We start from the raw sequence: 16,378 nt of genomic DNA, 5'->3' as shown, positions 1-16,378 counted from the left end.
ACCTGAGGTATGCATTATTATTTGGTTAGTGCTGTGATAGGTTTTGAGTGGTCTACTCTGAATTTTTCCCCCTCTGTTATTTTTGGTGTGAGATTTTGCAGATCATGAGTTATTTCAAACATACCTGACCTGTCTTCATGTCTATGTAAGGGCATTGCAATGAACTGAATGTGTGTGTCCCCCCAGAAGCCATGAGTTGAAACCCTAATTCTAATGAAATGGTATTTGAAGGTGGGGCCTTAGGGATGAAATTAGGCCATAAAGGTGGAGCCCTCAGGAATGGGATTAGTGCCTTTATAAGAAGAGGGCAGAGAACTAGCTGGCTTTTCTTCCCACCTTGTGAAGATAGGAGAGTCAGCAGTAGACAGTTGGAGGAGGTTCATCACCAGAACCTGCCCATGCTGGCACCATGATCTCAGACTTCTCCCCTCCAGAACTGTGAGAAATAAATGTTTTGTCAGCCATCCAGTCTATGGCACTTTGTTATTGCAGCCTGAACTGACCAAGACAGGCATGGTCAGTTTTTAGAATTTTCAAATGCTTTCATGTAAAACAATAAAGGATATCATCTTCCTGGCAGATAAATGCAATTCAAAGGAAAGTGCCCACAGTAGCCCCTGATGCCAGGTCTTGCCTTTCAGGGAAGATCTTGGTTTCCTCCTTCAGAACCTCTGATGAAGTGGAGTAAACCTGCCATTAACTCTGCTGTGATTGTGGTCATCACTGCCAAGGGCATTTATGGGATGTTCGTGCATGGCTATTCTTTGTAAACTAAGTTATACAGATATAGTCTGTATCCTGTAAGAATTTAACAACTTAAAAACAGTGACATAAACATAAATGTTATAGCTGAGGTGATAGACAAACTTGAAAAATTTAGTTAATCTTATAGGATGTTCTAGAATGATGAACCACTGAGGAACCATGCACATCACACTGCCAGGTGACTGTGTTTAGCAGCAGAGAAAGAGTGATGTTAGTTTAGGCATAATCATTATTATTTACCAAGACTAACTGGGCAAACATCACTGGGAATGGAAAAGTGTTTCTCAGTTTTTATCTTATATGTATGGGAAAAGCTTAGCAGACAAGATAGAAAGCTTATTCTAAATAAACAACATACTTTTAGAAAGATATGAGAAACAAGTCGTGTTCAACTTAAAGGGTGCTTTGTGTATGTGTCTCCCTGGGAAAAGAATTGGAGATAAATGTAGCTCATGGAGGAATTCTGATTTTTCTTCATTCTTAGAACCTTGATATCTATTTTTTCCCATATTTTAGACATAGAGTTTTCAGAGAAAATTAAGGTTACCATCTGCCTCGTATTTACTCAAGAAGAACAGGACACAGTGTTTTCTTGAAATAATAATGCTTATAGAAGTCTTAACTTTAGGAGACATTGAAAAGAGAGCTGTATCCAATGTCCCCTGAGTCTGTCACGCTGGCCCAGCCACAGACAGCTGGCTTCTTGGTGAAGAAGGGCAAACAGGGTGGTGTCTGAAAAGGAGGAGAGGGTTTCCTTCACCCTGATCCTTTGCTTACCCACCTTTAAGAAAACGTGAGTTTTTACTTTGGGAGGTCAAGGTGGGAGGATCACTTGGGCCCAGGAGTTCAAGACTAGCCTGGGCAATATAGTGAGACCTTGTCTCTACCAAAAAAAAATTAGCCAGGTGTGGTAGCACATGCCTATAGTCCCAGCTACTTGGGAGGCTGAGGTGTGAGGATCAATTAAGCCCCGGAGATCAAGGTTGCAGTGAGCCTTGATCACGTCACCACACTTCAGTCTGCGTGACAGAGACCCTGTCTCAAAAAATAAATAAATAAAAGCCTTAAGTAACTGGGGGAGATTATAAAACTAGTTAAAACCAATTAATAGTGATTTCTAGAAATCTCATAACATGTAAGCATTTTAATTTAAAGGTTTTTTTCTTTTAACTGAAAATGTTTTTAATATATTTCAGTGTTAATGAAGTAATGAATTAACTTCCCTCCCAGAAAGTCGAGACTAATAGCATGTATCTTCATTTGGAAGATGAACTTCAGAGCTCCATTTCCCTAGTTCCTATGTATAACTCAGTTATATGCACACCAAACCATGCTAATAATGCATTCTCCTCCCTGGCTGCCTCTTGAACTTAGATCATCCAGGAGATGTCTGTAAAATTAGCACTGTAAAGAAAGCCTCACCAGGGTATTTGGTGCAGCATATCAATGGCTTATTGAGTAGGCACCTTTTAAGTACTGTTGAATGATAGGCAAAACTGTCACAGCTATGCATAAATGTCCTGTGTAGTTTCACATAAGAGAATATCTACTAGTCCTCAGTAATAATGCTATATTATTAAGCTAATAAACCTACAGAAAGTTTGTCACAATGGGTGTCTGTTAAATTACTATAACCTGAACATTATCTTTGGAGTTTTAGATGTCTCTATTGGCTGAAGAGCCTAATTTTGAAGCTTTTATCTGCTCAGAAATTTCAGTTCTCCCATCATCATCTCTGCTCAATTGAATATGTCTTTTTCAAGAGTAATCTTGGCTATGTATAAACTGCTGCCTGACAGTCCCCAACGAATGTTAAGACTATCTGTTCAGGGCTGGTGAACAGTTTGTTGCCATAATATAAAATCTTTTCTGCATGTCCCAACCTTTGTTTTTGGCAATTTCCTATCATTTTGTATTTGAATAAAATACCTCTCCCATTTTACACATCATTGTTTTGAACATTTTCATTGTTGAATTCCGTTATGTTAAAGTGAAGCTTACCAATAATCGGGTGATTTATTTGTCTTAGCAATGAATGGTTACACCAAAACATATTGACTTTATCATGGTTTCCTTGAGGGATGGTAGAGTCTGGGTGCCCAGAGTCTGGTCCCAGGTTCCAGGATTTGCCACTTGCTAGTTATTTGACTTTAGGCAACTTGTAAACCTCTTGGTGCCTCAGTTTTCTCCTGGGCCAAACAGGGTCAATGTGCATACATCAAGGCTTGGTATATGGAATATATGTATATGTGTGTGTGTGTCTGTATATATACACACACACACACACATACACATACATACATATATAATATGTAGCTTGGCCCACAGTAAGCACTCAGAGTTTCTCGTTAGTAATATATTGAAAATACGGAATCTGTGAGTGCAGACACCACCTCTGGCTCCCTTACTTTTTGCGTTTTGATTTTTGAAATGAGTGATCTATGCCATGCTAACAATGAGAAAGACTTCTCTCTGGAGAATTTATTCCTTAAACTAAAACTTTAATGCAGAAAACTAAAAGTATTCGTTCAAGATTTGACATATAACTAGGAAGAAGTAGTAGTAGTAGTAGTAGTAGTGGTAGTAGTAGTAGACAACATTCAACTATGGACAAGGAGTGAAATACTTTTTGTAAATGGCTGTTATTATTTTAGTGTTAAAAATAGATGTGCAGTGGGTCAGAGGCAGAGAGGGATTGTGGCAAAGGAGGTGGTAGTGTTTGTCAAAGGGCAACAGGATGGATCCTTGTGATGGAACTGTTCGATATTTTGACTAGTGGTAGATATGTGAGCCTACACATGTGCTCAAACTGTATAAAACACACACACGCTAATACAATTAAACAGGAAATCGCAATAGACTAGTAGATGGTATTAGTATAAACATGCCGGTTGTAATATTGTACTGTTGTTTTGTGAAATGTTACTATTGTGGGAAACTGAGTAAAGGCTCTTTTAAAACTGCGTATGAACATACAATGATCTCAAAATTATAATTAATAAATGCATGTGCAAATATTATATAAAACTAGTAATTTTTATTTTTGTTTTCAGATTGTTCCTGCCTGATTCATAAACATCATGATTGGCTTTTGTAAGCTGGTATTTCAATTTTTTTTATCCTCTTCTCCCAATACCTTCTCTTCTCTAATAACTTGATAATGGTTTTTTAGAGCTCCTAGAGCAAAAATTGGAGCAAAACTTTTTTGTTATTTGGTTCTTACATTATTTTAAAGTCTGTCACACTTTTTCTGGTCCTCTTAGATGATAGTTATTTTGATAGTGATTTTTGAAGTACATGTCTTGGCCTGGGGCATTTGTTTCCTTATAGTGACTTCTTATCAGATTTATGGTTAGTGGGAGCAAAGGGCAGAACTGAGGTTGTATATAGATGCAGACATCCTGTTGGGTATTAGTCTTCCTCCAAAATGTATTTATGTATCTTTGTTTTTAAATAGTCTATGAAGTGTCGTTTTTATGGAGGAGAATTGAAATATACTAAACCAATTTTAAATACATCTTTGAGAATTTATTTTCTGAGATGGTTTTGTTTTTCATCATGTTAGCAGGTGAGAAGAATATTGTTACAAAGTAACTTAACAAAGATTTGCATTCTCTGACAGATTCTAAGTCTGTATCTTGAATCTTGTTCTAGCAGGTTCTGTTTCACCTCTTTTGAAGTCACCAAGAAGACACACACCTCTAATACAGCCTTCCCGATAATACCTACCTTGGTATATTCATTCCTTAGGATGTTAACTGATATTATACAGAAAATGAGCCTATGGTCATTTAAATTTGTGGAAAAAGCTGAGTTAAAATCAAATTAGACTTGTTTATTTCCAACAAGTGATTATCGATGGCCTTTGGTCTGTGGTGTTTCTCAAACATATTTCACCATACAACCCCTACCTCACCAAATATACCATCGAACTGGTGCTCCATGGAAAAGTTTGAGAAATTTTGCTTTAGAATTTAGAAAACTGATTTAAATGACAGAATTAATTGTACATTTTTCAGAATGATAGCGAAAGAAAAGAAGGACATTTGAACAGAATGCAAGTTGGACCATAAAAGGACAGTTGGATTAGCTTAAAACAGCTGACTTGGAGTAAGGCCTAAGGCATTATTATAAATATAGTTATAAGACAATATAAAAATTTAAAATCTGGAAATTAAAATACATCATTGTTCATTATTCCTTGAAGATTCAGGATCCGTCCTTCCCTGTAACACTAATGTGTCCTAATTCTTGGTGATTTTCAGGCTTTGTAGAGTCCTAACATCCTGGCTTCTCAGTTTCTTGATTTCCTCTCCTTCAATGACCTTGTCTTCCAAACTACATTAGCAACTTCCACCCATAGTCATACTGTGGGCCTAGTCATTAATAAGAACTGCTCTCACCCCATGATCTTGAGTCCCAGCACCCCATTCTCCCATCTGTCTTCCCACTCCAACACATTTTTAACTCCATCTAGACATACAACTTTTACACTGCAGCACACTTCCTTCATATCTCACATCCTTCCTTATTCAATGTCAATAGCCTACCCTCTCATTAAAATAAAATCACTCATCCACTCATCTTCTCTGTCCCTCCCCTTTGCTCCGTTGTACTTAGCCATCTATATCCAGGTGCTTTGGTCTGCTGATTCCATGCACGCAGCAGTGCAGCTGAACATAGTTGGAGAAAGATACCCAGCCATGGTCAATTTAAAGCTTACCCTTGCACTTATATTCTTAGTCCCATCTCCTCTCACCTGCTCAAGGATATAACTACAGTAGTTGTCCCTTCTCTCTCCTGCATCATGCATTCCCCCCTCCTTGCTTTTCTTAAAAAAAAAAATTTAACTCCCATTCCTCTCTAATTACTGCTCCATTTAATGTCCCTGCTTCCTTTTACACAATTTCTCAGTTCTTTCTGGGCATTCCACCAAAGTTCTCGAGTGTCACCAACGACCCTCATATTGCAAACCCAACCATTAATTCTCAGTCCTTATCTTCCTTGACCTGTCAGAAGCACTAACCCCATTGATCATGCTGCTCTGTGAAGTATGTTCTTCCCTTGTCTTCTGAGTCTCCACACTTTCCCAACTGCTTTCCTATTGCATGTGACTACTCTTATCCTTCTTGCAGATACTTCCTCATTGTCCTGACCTCCAAACATTGGCTGTCCCAGGGCACAGTCTCTGTACTTGTCCTCTGTCGATTCTCACTCCCTAGCTGTTCCCATTCATTTTCATGGCTTTAAATACATATATGCTGGCAGCTACCAAATTGTCTCCAGTGTGGACTTCTTCTCTAAACTCAGATTCAAATATCCAATTGCTGGATGTCTGATAGGCATATCAAACCTAATGTGTCTGCACCTGAGCTCCTGAGTTCTTCTCTATTCCCAACCAAACTTCCTTCATGCTAAGTAGCCATTTACCTAGATGAGGAAGACTTTTCTTCCAGTTGCACAGGCCAGATGCCTTTGCAGCATCCTCATTTCGTCTGTCTCACCCTCTACACAGCCAGCTGTCAGGAGATACTGTCAGCCCCGCCTAAATCCAGAAGGTGGCCACTTCTCCCCACCTCTTCTGGTACTGCACTGGTGCACACCTTCATCATCTCTTTATAACAGTAGCTTTCTAACTGGTCTCCTTGGTTTCATACTTTCTCCCCTAGAATTCACTCTCCACACAACAGCCTGATAAATGATTTAAAACTGTTAAGTCTGATCATGTTACTTTCCTGCTCCAGTGTCTCCAGTCCCTCCCGTCTCACTTACAGAGGCTTATCAGCTCCTGTGTGCTATGGGTCCCATTACCTTTGGCCTAATCTTTTACCGCTTCCCCTCACTGACTGCTTTAGCCATACCAAGAAAACATACCAGTTTTCTTGTTTCTGCGTCAGTTTTGCAGTTATTGTACCCAGAAATAGCCACATGACTTACATCCTTACCTCCTTCAGATCTTCACTAAATTGTCATCTTCTCACCCATGCCTTTTTCCCCGACCAGCCTGTTTTAAATTGACACTGTTTTCCCTGCCAAATATCTTAGCACTTCCTGTCTCTTCATTACTTTTATTTTTTTAATCACCATCTGATACATATCTTACTTGAGCTTTGTTATGGGATACAGTTAAGCTACTAGAAACAATTAATTCAAAGTTAAGCTTAATTCATAGGTGTTTTTCACAAGGGTAGGAATTTTTGCGTGTTTTGTTCACAGTGATGAATCCCCAGCACCTAGAACAATGCCAGGAAAAACAACCACTCAATAAATACTGGTTCAATGAAAAGATAAATCTTAAAAACCAAGTTTTACTGTAATATATAGTCCGTGATATATATCCCACAATATACATCCCACAAAGATAGGAAAGTGGGATTGGGGTAAAGGGATGCTATACTAGTTACTGACTTTGCTTATTACACCCTTCTCTAGTTGCTGACTGACCATAGAATTGGGTAAATGGCTTGAGCTGGGACAGTTTATTGTAACTATAAAGCACTAAGGCAAATATAAAGAATTGGAACTTTGTACTGAGAGGACTTCTGCTTCCAGCCATCTTGCAATAACAGGAACTGGAGTTATTCTGTCGCCTAAAATAGCCTAACAAACAGACACACACAAAAAGCCCATAAAATATATGAAACAAAGGCATTCTGACATTGGACAAGTGGCACAAGACAGTGAACCCTGAGAGAAGGAAAAAACAAATGATTTGCCCCAGGCTGCAATGCAGGAAAGCAGAACCCAAACACAGCTTATCCTAGGTTGAGATGATAGAGTTAGGAATTCTGGGAGGCTGAGGCAGCTAGAATTTGAAGGACAGAGTACCAGAGAAGAGAGAGTTGGTTACACAGAGAGTGAGCTCCAGAGATCTTCAGAGGGCTCTCCTGTAGGCTTCGGCGGAGTGCTGATTAGTGCATATGCGTAAGAGAACTACCAATGGATGAGGAAAGAGCCACTGGGAAGAAAAAAGTAGCTCATGTAGGGCAGGGAAGAGTGTGCCCCTTCCCACCCTCCCACCATTCATAGTGGAAAAACCTTGTATATAAGTGGGATTAGATGTAGTACTCAGAAGACTAATGCTTCCGCGATGAGGCAAAATTAGCCCTAGACTAGTCTAATCTGATCCTGCCTAAAAAATCTTAAAAGTAAGCCGTTCAAGACAGGTCATAAAACTGTTTTGTAAAGGGCCAGATGGAAAATATTTTAGGATATGTGGGCCATGTGGTCTCTGTTGTAACTACTCACTTCTGCCCTTCTACTGTTAAAACAGCCATAAACAATTTGTAAGCAAATGTATTTACATGTATCAGAATGTATTCCAATAAAATTTTATTTATAGAAATAGGCAGTGGGCCAGATTTGGCCTGTGGGCCTAGTTTGCAGACACTTGGTTTGAAGGATCAAATTGTTTCAAGTAGCTTAACTGTATCCCAGAACAAAGCTCAAGGATATTTAAGGAAATACAAAATATCCAGCTCCCATTAATAAAGTATGCAATATGTAGCATTCAATCAGAATTTACCGACATGCAGAGAACCAGGAAAATTCAAGAGTGAAGAGAAAACTCAATAGAAATAGACCCAGAATTGACAGACATCTAATAAGTGGAGATACTAAAATAAATTAAATAGATTTAATAAGAATATTCAAATAGTTATTGTTACTATGTTCCATATACTCAAGATGGTAGTGGAAAGCATACGGTTGTTAAGAAAAGATGGAAGCTATAAAAAGACCTAAATTGAACTTCTAGACTTCTAGAGATAACACCTGCGGTGAAAAATACACTGGATAGGATTAAAATCCTAAAATACACTGTATAGCAATTAAAATTATACCAAATGAGATACTGAATGGAGAAAAAAACTAGAAAAAATTGAATAGCACATCAGAGAGCTGTGGGACAACTTGAAATGACCAAATATGTATGTAACTGGAGTCCCCAAAGGAGGGAGAGGACAGAAAATAAAGATATAATGGCTGAAGACTTGCCAAATTTGATGAAAACAATAAATCCACAAATCTAAGTTAAATAAATATCAAGCAAACACAAAAACATGAAGAAAACTACACCAAGGGACACGATAATCAAATAGTTTAAAACCAGTAGTAAAGACAGATTTTAAAGCAGAGAAAAAAGACTATACATTCAGAGGAGCAAGCATGACAGAAGGCTTCCTGTCAGAAGGAATGTAATATAGAAAACAGTGGAAAACATCTTCCAAGTACCGAAAGCTAAAATTGTTCATCTAGAAATCTAGAGTTGTGACAACATATTTTTAAAAAGGTGAAACATGCAAGCACTTTCTTTGGTAGGAAAATAACAGGTGAAATAAAGACTTTTTCAGATGTACTAAAGCTGAAAGAATTAATCACCAGTAGACCCACAGTGTAAGAAATACTAAAGGAAATCTTTTTTTTTTAAACTCTCACATTTATTATTAATTGATTTAATAAAGAAGGAAAATAATGCCAGGTAGCAGTAAAGAGCACCAGAAATGGCAACCACCTAGGTAAATACATATGATGATGATTATTATTTTTAAAAAGATGGTTTAAACAAAAATAGTACCAAATGGGGTGTATAACATATAAAAGCAAAAGGTACAACAATAATTGCACAAAGGTCAGGCAAGGAAAAAGATAAAATTTTTGTACTCTACATGAGCTGGTATAATGTCCCTTGAAAGTACACCATGGTAAGTTAAATATATAACTATAAACTCTACAGCAACCACTAAGATATCAAAACATAGTTATAAGCCAAAGATAAAATTAGAGAAAGATAATCAATCCAAAAGAAGAAAGAAAAGGAACAAAGAATAATTGAGACCATTAGACAACAAATAACAAGATGGTGCATTTCAGCCTAATCACATCAGTAAGCACATTAAGTAAGCATAAATGGTCTAACTATCATAATTAAAAGGCAAAGAATGTCAGATTTAATACACACATTGGCCAGTCCGAAGGTAGTGAGTTATCTCAATTGATTGTTCACAGTCAGATTTAATACATATAAAACCCCCTGAGAACTAACTCTATGCTGCCTACAGAAAAATGCACTTCATATGTAAAGACACAAATAGATTATAAGCTAAAGGATGAAAAAAATATCATTTTTAGTACTAATTTTTTAAAACTGCAGTGACTATATTCATATTAAACATAGTAGAAATTAGAACAAAGAATATTACCGGGATAAATAGGGTTATTTCATAATGATAAAGTGGTGAATTCATCAAGAAGAAATGATCTTAAATATTTATGCACCTAGTAAAATAATTTCAGTATACATGGGGAGAAATAGACAAATTCACAATTATGGTCAGATTTCAGCACCCTTCCTTCAATAGATAATAGAGCAAGTAGTTGGAAAACCAATAAGGCTATAGAAGGCTTGAACAACACTATCAACCACATTGACTTAATTGGCATTTATAGAACACTACTCAACAGCAAACTGCACATTTTTTCCAAGCATAGCCAGAACACTTATCAAGATAGACCATATTCTGGGTGGGAAAATAAGTCAATTAATTTTAAAGGATTTAAATCATACAAAGAGTGTTCACTGACCATAATGGAATTTAATTAGAAAGGAATCTGGAAAAATATCTTGTACCTGAACATCACACTTCCAAATAACCCAGGGACACATCCTGAGACATTAAAAACATCGTAACAAATTTAAAAAAATAGAAACCATACAAAATACCTTCTCAGACTACAGAATTAAACTAGAAGTTAATATCGGAAAAAGTGCTGGAAATTTTCCAAATATTTGGAAATTAAACAGTATACTTCCAAATAACCCATGGATCAAAGAAAAGTCTCAAGAAAAAATGTTTAAATATTTTAAGTTAACTGAAAATGAAAATACAGTTTATGAAAGCATGTGGGATACAGCTAAAACAGTGCTTCAGAATTTGCAGCATTAAATGATGTATTAGAAAAGAAAAAGAACCTAAAATCAATAACCTCAGTTTCCACCTTTGGAAACTAGAAAAAGAAGAACAAATTAAACCTGCAGTGAGCAGAAGAAGGTAAATACTGAAAATTAGAGCAGAAATCAACAAAGTTGAAAACAGGAAAACAATGGAGAAAATCAACAAAATAAAAAGCTGGTTCTTTGAAATGATCAGTAAAATGATAAATCTCTAGCCAGGCAACCAAAGAAAAAAAGAGTACACCAATTACCAATATTAGGAATGAAAGAGGTGTTATTCTGCTAATCCCGTGGATAAAATACAGGATTAGTAAGAGAAGAGTATAAATAAGCTCTCACCCACATATTTGATAAATTAGATAAAATAGACTAGTTCCTTGAAATACACATATAAACTAAAACACCTTCTAGACAGCAGACCCAGATGGTTGTACTGGTGAACTCTGCCAGCCAACAAGTGTGACACAAACGAAATCAATCAGCACCATAAAGAAATGAGCTGGCTGGGTGCAGTGGCTCACGCCTGTAACCCCAGCACGTTGGGAGGCCGAGACAGGTGGATCCCTGAAAGTTGGGAGTTCGAGATCAGCTTGGCCAACATGGTGAAACTGTGTCTCTACTAAAAATACAAAAATTAGCCTGGCATGGTGGTGGGCACCTGTAATCTCAGGTATACAGACTATACCTGTAGTCCCAGCTACTCGGGAGGCTGAGGTGGAGAATTGCTTGAACCTGGGAGCTGGAGGTTGCGGTGAGCCGAGATCGCCCCACTGCACCCCAGCCTGGGTGACTGAGCCAGATTCTGCCTCAGAAAGAAAAAGAAAAAAGAAAAAGAAATGAGCTATCAAGCCACGAAAAGGCATGGAAGAAAATTAAATGTATATTACTAAAGTAAAAGAAGCCAGTCTCAAAAGGCTGCATACTATATAATTTCAACTATATGACATTTTAGAAAATGCAGAATTAGACAGGAAAAAGATCAGCAAAACTTCTCTGTATGATGTTATAATGATGGAGAACTGTCATAAATTTTTTCAAACCCATAGAACATACAACACCAAGAGTGACCTCTAAACCATGGATTCTGGGTGATAATGATGTGTCAATGGAGGTTTATCAGTTGTAACAAATGTACCACTCTAGTGGGGGATGTCGATAATGGAGGAGGCTAAGTGTGTTGGGAGGGAAGGGAGTATATGCAAAATTCCTGTAACAGGCTCAATTTTGCTGTGAACATAAACTTCTCTAAAAAGTAGCCTATTTTTTAAAAAAATCAAAAAGGAAATTAGAAAATATTTTGAACTGAATGAAAATGAAACCAAATTTTCAAGTGACTAAGATGCAACTTATAGCAAGGCTCAGAGAGGAATTTTTAGCACTACATGCCTATGTTCGAAAAGAAGAATGGTCTCAAATTAATAACTCATCAGGGATTGTCATAATCATCTTCAAACGTCTGAATGTCTTTCATTAAAAAAATATGTTTCTTTCATGTTGTGAGAGAAGATAGAATTAGGGGTGGTTACCTACAAAAAGGAACTCGGCTCTTAGGACAGAAACAGTTGTCATACTTCACTAACTCTGGGCTGAGTTTCTTTAGCTAGACATAGTCCTTTAGATGTTCATAAGAGTTCTTTTAAACTGTTTCTGATATAAATGGTAATAAAGAAAATATTCTAAAATATTAACAGGAAGTAAATTGCACATTTCAAGTGATGTGTTGTATAGTAGGTAATGCAATATACCTACTTACAGAATGCAGTATACCTACTACTTATTACAGAACAAGCAGTCATTTTAAAAGTCACAGAACTGTAGAATCAAAAGGTGCCTTACGTATTAATATTATTAAGTCAAACAATAGTGGCTTCAGCTCCTGGCCTCTTTAATATCAAGGCCTTGGATGAAATTTTTAAAAGGGGGTGAGCGCATCCATTTAAGTTTTCAAATGAACAAAAAGCAATATAAGGAGAACTACATCACTGGATGAGATATTCAGAATTCACCAAAACAAACAAAAAAAAGAAATCTCAGGCTCAAGGGCGACCAGGAATATTCCAGAAGTACGTCTGTACTAGATAAAAGGTTGGATAAATGTCACCTTCTCTGCAAAACCTTTTCTGGTTCTCCCAGTCTTAGTGGCCTCTGTCTTCCCACAGTATTCTGTACACCCTGTACTGTGGCATCTCTATGCCACCACCCAGTAATAGGGTGTCATGAAAAATGAGACAAGGAATAAAAAATAAGGTTTGCTGTTTACCACTGGCAGTCTTCTCTTGTGCTAGAAAATTAATCTGTTTTCTCTTAGTAATGTGAGGGTCAATGAAGTAAGATGTGTGTTAGTTCTTTAAAAACATGAAAGCACTGTCTACAGACAACAAATATCCCTGTGTGTATTTTTCTCTTCAAGTGGTAACAGTCTGTGAATATCTTCCTGTTACCAATACATTTCTACTTGAAATGGCTAAGTGGCAAGAAGTAAAGCTGAATTGTGCAGAAAAACCACACTGCTGCTTTATAGTAGCAAGGATTTGCCTCAATTAGCATTTTAAAACGACACTTCAATTAGTGTTTCTGTTTTGTATAGTAGTTTCTTTCTCTTTTATAATAGTTTGATCTTAGTTCATTAGTTGCCCCCCATAAAATCCTAGATTTGAAAGCTAAACTTTTAATGCAAGGAATCATGCAATCTAGAGACTGGATGTTAAATTTTATGTCTTTTTCTTTAAAAGAAATTTTTCCTTTTAACAAGCTTTACACTGTTTTGATTTTCAGCATTGATAATAGCTATAATTATTGATCTTTTGTTGTATGTCAACACTGTTTTAGGAGCTTTATATAAGTTATCTAATTTGATCCTCCACAAACCCTGTGAGGTTATTATTCCTCTTTTACAAATAGGGAAACTAAGGTTCCAAATATATTGTTAATTGTTTAATTTATGAACTTATTACAAAGTGACACTAAAATTTAAATACAGATCTGACTCCGGAGTCCATACGCTTAAGCAACTACCTCGTTGAATGGAAGTGGTACAATGCATTGGCCTCAAAAACCAGGATGACTTATTTAATATAGCCTTGGTAAGAGAACTTCAGTGAATAATTATATCCCCAGTACATGGTAGCTGGTATAATGGAAACAGCATGAGACTCAAAGATAGAATACTTGAATTTAAAGTTTTAACTGCAGATTATTAGTTCCATGACTTTGGCAAGTCAGTTTACCTTTCTTGAGCCTATTATCCCCTCATTCAAAAATAGATTAATAAAACCATCTCTCTCAGGTGGTTGAGGCGGAGATCCAGTGGATAACATTTCTCAGTGTTTTGTAAATGCTTTTGAAAGATACATAAATGGATTGATAAGTGGTTTTGGTCATTTGCCATAGACTTTCTTTCAGTAGTATTTTTCCTGAGTGCTTTACAAAAAACAATTTGATTTAGAGAAATGTAGCAAGTTTCCAGAGAATCTCTACTGAGTTACAGAGTGATCATTATATAAGGAAGTTCTACTCATAAGCCGGTTTCTTTGACGAGATACATAGTTTTGGAGGAATGGTTATTTCATTGGACTGCCACAAAGAATTCTTCACAGATATTTCTGTCATCATTTGGGAAGAGTGGGAAGACAGAGGGGTTAAAGGTGTCCCCTAGGCCCAAAGCAAGTCATTGCCAGAGTTAGCTTTAAGGTTCCTAATTAATTGTCACACCATTTTTGTCAAAGCTACCTTTCCTGTGCAGTTGAGAGTTCTGTATATGCAAAGTCCATTTCTGTCCTAATTTGAATATAAGGAATGTCTTTACTCCTTGAGGGCTGTTCAGCTCTCTAGCATCTTTGACAGTTCAAGGTGAGTAATTGGTGAATAGATGGCCCTGGAGGTCACTGGTGACCTCCCCTCCACCCCACTACTGAGGTCAGTACTCACGCCTGTGGGCAGGTGGGAAGGTGGTGTTCTGCCTCACCCAGTGGGTTCATGCCTTTCATTCCAATAATGTTTATTTTCTTTTTGGTTTCACAATTTTGAAACTTAACCCATCGATTCCCATGTGTACTCAGGATTAGTGACAAATGGAATGAGCACAATGAAATAAAGGCATTTTGTCATAGACTTCCATGAAGGTGTGAAATAAGCAATTCAGAAATGAATGGTGAATTTGGAAACCTCTTAATTATATTTGTTCCGTGTAGGTAAACCAGTCAGAATAATTCATTTTCTTTCATAGTCCCTCTTGCTCTCTCCTCTCCCCTTGACCAACCATCCTCACCCCAACAAACACACAACTCATTTATACACAGGAGCTTGGATTAACCAGTTTGGGTGATTACCTGGATCCAATTAAAAAAAAAACAAACTGTTATATCTCTGTTCACACTTTTGTTGTACAAACAGAATTTATGCAAACTAACTCCATCTTTAAGTTGTGTTGCCTTCCCTGGAGATCACCCCTTGGGTAATCCTAGAAACTGCAGCTCTGGAGATCAACCCTTACTAAGGGAACCCTAGAAACTGCAGCTCTGAATTCATCACGTTGTAGTAGCTTACTAGGTGTAGCAGACTGGCTTTAGCACAGCAGTGAACTAATAGAGGCTGCATGTATAGCCATCTTCCTCTGACTATTAGAACGAACTATTCAACTGAGAATAAAGTTTCCATATAGTTTGGATATGGTGACATGAAAGAAGTTGCAGATTATTCAGTGAGACCGTCGCTTGTAGGGTTGTAGGATGGAGGAAGAAAGGGAGAGTGAGAGGGAGAAGTTTATTTATGGAATGTCAGGGGGCCATTGAAGCTCAGCAGGCCCTAGAAGCAGAGGACTTCCCCCCGTGCTTGTTTTCTCCCTCTGACCTTGGATGAACTAGCGAGCAGTATATTATGCCGGGTGATTGTGCTGGTTTGTCATGGTTAGCATTCTGGACTGTCACTGGAATGTAGGAAACGGATGAATTTGAATTGAACCATGAGGTGGTCTGCTGGGCCCTCTCCTTGTCTCAAGGAAACCTGTCGCTGTTTGTCTGGGCTGGGCCTAATGAAAGCAATGGAGGGAAAGAGAGGTGGGCCTTTGATCTCTTTGTTGCAGCTGCTCCCTGGGAACTCGCTGAAATCAATGCCCTGTTTTCCTGAAGGAATGAATGGCTCTGCCTAACTAGCTTTGTGAAGCCGTGGGGAATTCACTGCCTCTGTTTATTGACAGCTGAAAAGGAGCACATGGGGTGGAATGGACCTTCTTGTGAAAACCAGGCACAGGGAAAATTAGACCTCAATTTAACACAGAGGAATTGGGAAATTCACCCCAAAGGAGACGGGAGTTTCTCATGCTTACATTAGAATTACTCAAGTTTGGGGCTAGTGTGTAATGAACAATGGAGGTTTTGTCACAACTATGTTATAAGTAGGAATATGGTCTGCATAATAAATAATGTTAAGTAGAAGTTGATTCTCTACCCTCCCTCTTTTTTTAAACACAGAAGTAGAGAAAAACAAATATTAACCATGATATAATCAGGTGATTCTTTTATTTTTGCCTTGAGAGAAAAGAAAACAGTGATACAGTAAGCATTATTGATATTATATGGAAACACTCTAAAATTCATCTTTCATTCATTATATTTTACAACATCTTTGAACTTGGAAGCTATGTTCCACTCAAGCCAGTGATTC

General features: G+C 37.5%; 1 protein-coding gene across 35 annotated transcripts in view; it reads left to right on the top strand.

The window, feature by feature from the left end:
* PLAGL1 (PLAG1 like zinc finger 1) overlaps nucleotides 1–16,378 on the top strand; it is a 113,390-nt gene that overhangs the window by 66,884 nt on the left and 30,128 nt on the right. For 10 of the 35 annotated variants that reach the window (XM_025382536.1, XM_025382542.1, XM_025382520.1 and 7 more), the window contains exon 2: nucleotides 3,819–3,858. The exons of 23 other annotated variants lie outside the window; for them this stretch is intronic. The gene's annotated coding sequence lies outside the window, so the exon portion shown is untranslated. Of the gene's footprint in view, nucleotides 1–3,809; nucleotides 3,859–16,378 lie in introns of those variants that run through there. 2 more of the 35 variants (XM_025382527.1, XM_025382532.1) reach the window with 1 other exon arrangement.

The sequence above is a fragment of the Theropithecus gelada genome, chromosome 4 (assembly GCF_003255815.1).
Source record: "Theropithecus gelada isolate Dixy chromosome 4, Tgel_1.0, whole genome shotgun sequence".
Classification (NCBI taxonomy): domain Eukaryota; kingdom Metazoa; phylum Chordata; class Mammalia; order Primates; family Cercopithecidae; genus Theropithecus; species Theropithecus gelada.
The sequence above is the reverse complement of the archived record's forward strand: the minus strand, read 5'-3'. Positions and strand labels throughout refer to the sequence as shown.